The following is a 9,257-nucleotide window of genomic DNA, read 5'->3' on the forward strand; positions in this document are numbered from 1 at the left end:
TGAGCTGATATTCTTCCGCATTCAGCGGTTTCTTAATTGTAAGTCACTGTACTGTTCTCATCGAAATCATCCATAGTTACTGCTTTTCTAATGACAATACAATCCTTTTATTCTGGCGGATCCACCTCTTCCGACAGCTAGCAGTCAGTTCCACTTTATATATGGGCGACCAGAAACTTTTGATAAGATATTGTACGTAGCTGAAAAGATTATTCGATTACACGATTGGTTATCAAAAATTCGCAACAGTAAAATATTGTTTCTATACTAAGCCGGTAGAACAGCTCTTAAGCTCGGTTGTCTTTTGTTTCCGTTGCTCGCAGTCACGAACTTAGCAGCGCCCCATCTTTTATGCCGTTCTCAACATAAGCTACTTTCCCGATCAGCCCATAATCAGTAAGTAGCATTAAACACATATCTTGGAGGAATGTGCACTGATTCTTGGAACCATGTAGATCCTTAAAAACAACGTTTAATTTGCATTGTGGAGATGAATACACGATAGATAATACACATGGATAATGATCGAATTCGGTATAGTTGCAGATAGATTCCATTCTAATGGAATCTATGTTTTGTGCATCTATGTTTTGCACATTGTGGGAGTCAAGCACACAAACCCTGCATAAATTCAAAATGTAATTCATACTAAAACTCGCAGTAATTAGGTGGTTTGCTACTGTGAAAGGAGAGAAGAACTTAAATTTTTTATCTAGTCTATGAAAAGGGTGACAATACAACATTAAAATAGCGTGACGCAAGGGATATGGGGAAAGAAATAAGGAAATTTGCTTATAAAAATGGTTCAAATGCCTCTAAGCACTACGGGATTTAACACTGAGGTCATCAGTACCCTAGACTTAGAACTATTTAAACCTAACTAAACTAAGGATATCTCACACATCCATGCCAGAAGCAGGATTCGAACCTGCGACCGTAGCAACAGCGTGGTTCCGGACTGAAGTGCCTAGAACCGCTCGGCCACTGCAGCCTGCATTTGCTGTTATGCAGTTGAAATGATCCCTGAATATTTTTTTTCCTTCTTTCATACCATCACTGAATTCATTTTTCATTCTTTGTACCGCAGAGAATCATTCTGAAACACTTTATCACTGAATCATATTTAATCATATTGGCAGAGTTTTGTCAGATGATTACTTGCTAAGTAATCCGCTTCCACACAAATACAATTTCTTAACTGTAAAAACCATCATTGTAATCAATGCATTGAAAGTGGTTGGAGAACGAGTACAGTGAAAGAGCTAGTTGTCCCTTTAGGTACAGGAGAAGGTAACACGTTGCACAGTACCTTTGTATCTGTAGCACGGAAGCGGCATGTAGCCGGAATTATACACACCTGCATGTTATACGTTCATTCTGGTTATACTTCGTGTGAAATTCTACACCAATCCCCTGGTGAGGTCACGTAAATGTCTCTGCGAAGTGGCATTTTACATAGCAACACAGAATGCTATACATTAATTGTGTCGCAATTTACCGCAAAGTTTCAGGTGATCAGTTACTTGCTGCGAAAGCGAGGCAGACAGAGAGAGAACGTTCTATTTCTCCAGTGCGCTCCCGGTGGAAAGAGCTACAAGCACAGCGGGGAAAGTCCCGCGAAGTTTCCCGTTAACGGTGACGGGAAGTGTTCGCGGCAGAAGCAATTATGAAGCGTTGTGCAGGTTCATCTTTTAAGACTAATGACACGGCCGTAATTTGGAATTTGTGCCGCGGAGCAAACTGGGGAGGCTCCGCGGTTCTCTAATTTAATGTTTCCAAGTTTAACTGCAGAGTGTCGTTCTCTCGCCGCAGATAACACCTTCATTCACGACGATATTTTAATGTCCACAAAGTCTTAGCGCGGGAGAAGTCCGGTTGTGTGACATATTGTTGTCCCTACTGAAGAATGCAGTTACGGCTTTTTAAGTTACTCCTTTGAAAAATGAATAATAAATTCAGTGCCTAAGGACTAGAGGAATTAGTATTATGATCTTATGTCCAGAGGCTGAATGTCACAAACTATATTATTTGAAACTGGGAAAAGAAAAACAAATCACGTGTCACAAGCATAGCTCACAGTGTGTCTCCCTAGAACCAAGCAACGGCAGTTCCCTTTCCAGTGGTGTAAATCAGTTCTGTCTTCCTCTACAGTTTTCTCCGTCTCAGCTCCCTCTAGTACCATGGAAGTTATTCCGCGCTGTCGTAACATATGCCCTATCACCCTCCCCTTCTTCTTTTGAGTCTTTTCCATCTATTTATTTCTTCGCCAACTCCACGGAGTAGTTCCTCATTCTTTACCTTATTATTCCAGTTAATTTTCTACATCCTTCTGTAGCAACACATCTGAAATGCTTCGATTCTCTTCTGTTCCAGTTTTCTCGCACTCCATATTTCACTACCATACAATGCTGTGCTCGAAACATATATTGCCAGAATTTCTTCCTCAAGTTAAGTAGTAGTAGACTACTTTTGTCCAGGAATGCCCTACTTGCAAGTGCTAGCATGCTTTTGATGTCCTCCTTGCTCCGTCCATCATTGGTTATGTTACTGACTGAGTAGGAGAATTCCTTACCTTCATCTTCTTCTTGACCATCAATCCTGATATTAAGTTTCCGGCTGTTCTCGTATCTTCTGCTTCTTATTACTTTCGTCTTTCTTCGATTTACTCACAATCCATATTCTGTACACATTGGAGCGCCCGTTCCATTCAGTAGATCCTGTAATTTTTCTTCACTTCCACTGAGCATAGCAATGGTCTCAGCGAGTCCTGTCACTGATATCCTTTCACCTGGAACTTTAATTCCAGTCTTAAACCTTTCTTTTATTTCCGTCATTGCTTCTTCGGTGTATAGACTGAACACTAGGGGCGAAAGACTACATCCATGTCTTGTCCCCTTCTTTATCCGAGCACTTCGTTCTTGATCTTATTCTTCCCTCTTGGTTCTTGTTCATATTGATACTACACGCCTTTCCCTAGAGCTTATCTTTATCTTCCTCAGAATTTCGAACATCTTGGAAATTTGATATTGTCAAACTCTTTTCCAGCTCTACAAATCCTATGAAAGTCTTGATTTTTCCTTAGTCGTGGTTCCATTATCAACCTCAACGTCAGAACTGCCTCTCTGGTGCCTTTACCTTACATAAAGCCAAACTGATCGTAATCTAACGCAGCCTCAATTTTCTTTTCCACTCTCTTGTATGTTATTCTCGTCAGCAAGTTGGTTGCGTGAGCTGTTAGGCTGACAATATGATAATTTCTGCACTTGCCGGCTCTTGCGACCTTCGGAATTGTGTGGATGTTGTATTTACGAAAGTTAGGTGGTGTATAGCGAGACTCACACATACCAGACACCAGCTTTAATAGTCGCTTTGCTGCCGCTTTCCAAATTATTTTAGAAATCCTGATGGGATATTAACTGACTTTACTGCCTCCTTTGATTCTATGCCGTCCAAAGCTCTATTACATTCTGAATCCAATACTGGATCCACTACCTCTTCTATACCGACTGCAGTTTCTTCTTCTACCAAGTCATCAGATAATTTAGAGGCCCTCATTGTACTATTTCCACGTATCTCAACATTTAAGAGTGCAATTCACATTTCGCTCTTTAATATTACCACCCTTGCTTTTAATTTCACAGAATGGTTTTTTGACTCTTCAGTCCTTCCGTCAATCATTTCTTTTTTGATTTCATTGTTCAGGCAGCCATTTGGCCTAGCTTACTTGTTTTCCTAAATGTCTTGTATTTCTGTGTTCCTTCTTTCATCGATCAACTAAAGTATATCTTCCGTTACCCTTGGTTACTTCGCAGTTACTTTCTTTGTACCTAAGTTAGGTGCTTAAATTCTTAACACAACTGGTCTCGATCCCCATTTGTTAGAGAAGTGTTTTGCATAAAATGTATTGTTATCACAGTTTTATTGGACTGTGTACGTCTCTTTCTTTCTTATTTTTCATTTACATCCTAACCCAAGAAGACTCCGAAACACACAGGTGTAACACAGTGCTCTAATGTCACAGATTCTGCCATCATGTGCAGGTACTTTAGCACCTACGTTTCAATCTTAAAAGACACAAATACTTTGACCTTTATGAAATTTTTTTATAGCCAGTTCTGCTGGGGATAATTCCAGGCGTTTAGCGATCTTGATGACCGTGAGATAACATCATAGTCTCTCTCCAGTTACTGCAAACTAAGTTTGTTGTATGCAGTTAGATTCAGCACCCAGCTGTCGTAAGTAGTTTTTGATTTCCTCTTTACACTGCTTCCTAAATGTGCCAAATGGATCTTATCCTTCGATCACTCATAGCTTTTAACACTGCACTGTATATGCATGCCGCCCTGAGTGGCCGCGCGGTTAGAGGCGCCACGTCACTAATCGTGCAGCCCCTCACGCCGGAGATTCGAGTCCTACCTCGGGCATGGGTGAGAGTGTTGTCATTAGCATTAAGTTAGTTTAAGTAGTGTGTAAGTCTAGGGACCGATGACCTCAGCAGTTTGGTCCCTTAGGAATTCACACACATTTGAACATTTTTGTTTATGCATGTCCTGGTTGTTTAATCTTCCTCTCTCAGTTTTCTGGAGCCTCCTCGAAATGCCAATCTAGCTGACCCTTCTTTCTAGAATGGTACAGTTATGTGCATCAGTTGAGGTTCTTAGAAGTAGACTGCTTTGCGAGGAACTCAGATACTCGATACGAATGTTACGCAGAGGAATTTAACTAACATATTAATAAAAAGTTTGGAAAGTAGCAGACGAGGTATTGGCAGAAGTAAAGCTGGAGGACGGGGTCTGAGTCGTGCTTGGGTGGCTCAGATGGTAGAGCACTTGCCCGCGAAAGGCAAAGGTCCCAGGTTATAGTCTCGGTCCGGCACACAGATTTCATCTTCCAGGAAATTTCATATCAGGGCATACTCCGCTGCAGAGTGAAAATCTCATTCTTAATAAAACGTTTGGCCCTATCTTTGGGTACCGCCATTTCCAAAATTCAGTATGAATAGACTACATGAAAAGGATTCACTATATGTGAAATGCAAGTGAAATCAATTTTGGTAAGAAGTTTCTAAGGCCAAGATCACATAAATATATCTTTATTTACAACAACCGATTTCGACAGACTTTTCTGTCATTTTCAGATAGCTCGAACCCAATTTTACTACAAAGAAAATATTCAGTGTACACAGATTAATATAGGGCATCGCATAGCAGTTACTTGAACATACGACAAGAACATCTAACTGAATAAGTGAATCGTAAAAGTAAGTTAAAATAAACACCGTTAGGTTTGGCAAAGTTATCTGACTAGTTAATTTAGCACCCTTAGGCGTGGGTAGACAACAGTGTCTCACAAGCAGCGAGAAGTGTAACTGCATGTGTCATCTGCTGCCAACTCCAGGTCGCACGTACTCTTCGCCTCTTTGTCGGTATGTCGCGAAGTGTGTAGTCAGAACATTAGCAAGCAAGTATGTGCGCCAGCCGCTCTCCACTGAGACAGCGTCCAATAAAAGAAACCTCACACCAACCAGAAAAATGTTCGTCCAGCTCTAGCCAATGGCATAATTGTTCTGTTACTCATTTTTCTCCCGCAAAAACTGACTAGGTCATTCTCGCAGCCGTCTAGATTTTTGCATGTGCTGTTCCGAGATACGAGGGGGGACCCAAAAGGAACCGGACTCCGAGGGCAGTGCCACTCGTAGACGTAGTGCATGGTTCTCAAGCTAGATGGTGTTAGTAGAGACCTTCATGAAACAGCTGTGCAGACGGCGTCAGTGTAGAGCTGAACGTGCAAGTATGGTATTGTGTTTCTCTGGCTGTTGGCGGGTTACCTCTGCGAAGTCGTTATGGCAACTTTAAAAGAACAAAGAGTGTGTGTGAAATTTTGTTTCCTGCTTTAAAAAACTGCAACGGAGACACACCCAACGCTTCAGAAAGAATTCCAGGAGGACGCTATGAGCCGCACACAGGTTTTCCAGTGATTTGGGCGCTTTTAACGTGGTGAGATGTGTGTTAAAGACCAAGCTGGTTCTGGACGCCCTTCAACATCGCGAAATGAGGGGAACATTGAAAAGGTCCGCCAAAAGATCAACGAGGATCGTCGCCAAACTTCAAATTTCAGCAGAGATAGGACTCAGTTGGAGCTCGTGCCAGCGGATTCTGAGTGAGAATTTGCACATGAGACGTGTTCCTGCTAAATTTGTTCCGCGCCTTCGCACACAGGAGCAAAAAACCATCCGCATGAATGTGTGCCAGGACTTGAAAACAGAGATTGCACGTGATCCAAAATTCTTGAACAAAGTCATTACAGGGGGTGAGAGTTGGTGTTACGGGTATGACCCAGAAACCAAGCAAGCGTCAAGCCAGTGGAGGACTCCCAACTCTCCCAGACCAAAAAAAAGCAAGGCAAGTGAGGTCAAATGTGAAGACGATGATCATTGTCTTTTTTGATGTTCGTGGAATTGTGCATCGGGAACTCGTACCCCCTGGCCAGACTGTCAACCAGCATTTTTACTTGGATGTGATTTGTGGGATTGAAGGGACCAGATTGCTACAGTCATCGGCCTACTTGGAAGTTTTAAGGCGTCTGCGAGAGGATGTGAGGAGGAAACGCCCTGAACTTTGGCGATCAGGTGGCTGGTTCCTGTATCACGACAACGCTGCAGTACACACGGCTTTACGAGTGACCCACTATTTGGCATCTCAGAGGTGGTCTGTCGTTCCCCACCCTCCGTATTCGCCTGACCTAGCCCCGTGCGACTTCCTCCTATTTCCACGAATGAAAAAAACGCTAAAAGGGGAGCGTTAAGACGATGTGGAGGCGGTAAAAACAGCTTCGCAAAGTGCACTGGACAATATCAAACTTGAAGATTTCCAAACATGCTTCCAACAGTGGGAAAAGAGACTTGACAAGTGCATCGCATGTAATGGAAAGTATTTTGAAGGTGTCTGAAATAATTTTGTAAAAAGGTTCATCAATAAAATTTTTATGACAACAATCCGGTTTCTTTTGGGTCCCCCCCTCGTATCTGGACTCTTAAGATTGCGTCATCGTCTCCTTTTTTATTCCACCAATTGACAGTCCTTTCGCTTCGCTTTCTGGCCTCACTCTAGATGTTTTTCTTCGAGAATACTCAACGCGTTTCTTCGGTGCCTACTGGAGGAGGAAATATCTCCCATCGTTATGGGTCTTGGCGTCTACCTGTAGCGGCATTTTTACGATTGTGAAAGAAAGAAAAACACAGATTCAGAATTGCTCAACCGCTTTTGTAAGCGTCAGGCAGATAGGGATCCCGTCGAATTGGTCCTTCGCAGAAAGCACTTTGAATTAAGAACCTAGCTATGAAATCATTTATTCATTTGGGCAGGTTTCAGCGGGTCACCGATGTTTGCGTTCCGATGAATTCTCGTATTGTGTCCTGTTTCCTAACGGATGGGAAAAAAAATCAGCTGCTATGCCTGCGCTAGAACCATACTAGCCGGCTGCATACCTCCCGTGTCCGGCTGAGTCAGTGTCTTCTACCACCATGCAACGAGTTCTCGAGTCACCTCTGCTTCTCAGTCAATAAGACAGACAGACACCTGTGCTCGCGTGCCCTGCTCTGTCTAAATGCTAGCTTCCCCAGACGTCTGGTGACACTGATGAAAAATCACTATTACATGCACAGAAACCCAACTAGCATAGAATATGGAGAAGTTTAATGAAAGATGGCTTGTCCTTTACAATTTTACGATGGTTGTAACTTTAATAGTGGCAACTATTTATTTACAGCTCGTACATTGTAGGTACGTGTTTCAAAGGTTTACTGACCTTCAAAGTAGTCACCATCATTGTATATAACCGTTGCCAGCGATGTGGAAGTCGTAGGATACTCTTAGCAGTGCCAGTTGTGTTGACAGTTCGAGAGGCACCGTGTATTGCCCGACGAATTTGTAGCAATTCTGAAGCGAATGCCGTGAAGTGTTTCCTTCAGTTTATAATTGGAGTTGAACTCACGAGATGAGTGCAGTAGGTAGTATAGCACTTAGCAGCCCCATGAGTCAAACAAATCAGCAACAGCTTGCCCTGTACGTGCTTGAGCATTGTCCTGCAAAATGATGGTCAGGTCCTGCAGAAAATGTCATCACTTCTGTCTCTTTGATGTTCATTTTTCGAACACAACCTACGACCAGCCTAATTCCTTGCCATCCGCCATCTTGCAGTTTTTAATATTTCCACCAGGGTGATGTCATTAAATAGTGGGCGTGGCGTCATGATTATAACCTTATTCATAAGGAACCGTGGCTCATGTGGCAGAGAGTAGGGCACTTATCTGTTCTATTTCAAATCTAAACAAAGTGTAGCAGGTAGTACATTGCAGTACTATTGGAAACATTTACCGAAAATGTATACACATTTTTGAATGTAGAGCAGTAGTATCAAAAGCTTAGAGTTTGTACAGCTAAACAGTATGGGAGAGTGTTATACCTTGGAACCAGTTTAAGACTTCGGCCTCTAGTCTGTAACAGTTATTTGATATAATTTCTTATTCCATTTTTAAATGACGACATTCACTCTTTACGTACGGCAGTCTTTTTCTGAAGTTATAAAAATTAATCCATAAAACGAGGTTTCTCCAAATATAGAAACATCTTCCAAAGTACAACATGGTCATGTACTTAGGAACAAATATTCTACTGAAGCGATGCAATCGGAAAAATTTTGTCAATTTTGTATTTAGTCATTTATCTGTTACACTATTACTCTACTACACACCAGTTTCTGTAGTGAAGTTAGTTTAAGGAGACGTACTGTCAAAAACCACTAAAAAAATAACTACATTTTTAAAAATAAGCTAAAAACTAACACGAATTTGCATTTCGAAGATCTCCAAATTCCCAGTATTCCGCAGTAAATAGGCTTTCTGTTTCAATGTACAAGATGGTGCAAGATCGATTAAATATGGCATTATCGGTCACACGCTGTATGACAGTTTTTAAAAATATATGAAATTAACTTGTCACACATTCCTATAACACAAGAATTAATAATATATTGCAAATACCTTTAGTACATGATAGTGTAATTCAGTGGTCTAGAGGTAGCGTCTTTGATTCATAATCAAAACGTTTTCGGTCCCTGGTTCGATCCCCGCCGCTGCCTAAATTTTGATAAATAATCAGCATTGGCGGTCGAAGACTTCCGGCATAAGAAGTCAGCCTCATTCTTCCAACGGCCTTGTCAAAGAGGGCGAAGGAGCGGATAGAGGTTCAGGGCACTCT

The sequence above is a fragment of the Schistocerca serialis genome, chromosome 2, assembly GCF_023864345.2.
Source record: "Schistocerca serialis cubense isolate TAMUIC-IGC-003099 chromosome 2, iqSchSeri2.2, whole genome shotgun sequence".
NCBI classification, from domain to species: domain Eukaryota; kingdom Metazoa; phylum Arthropoda; class Insecta; order Orthoptera; family Acrididae; genus Schistocerca; species Schistocerca serialis.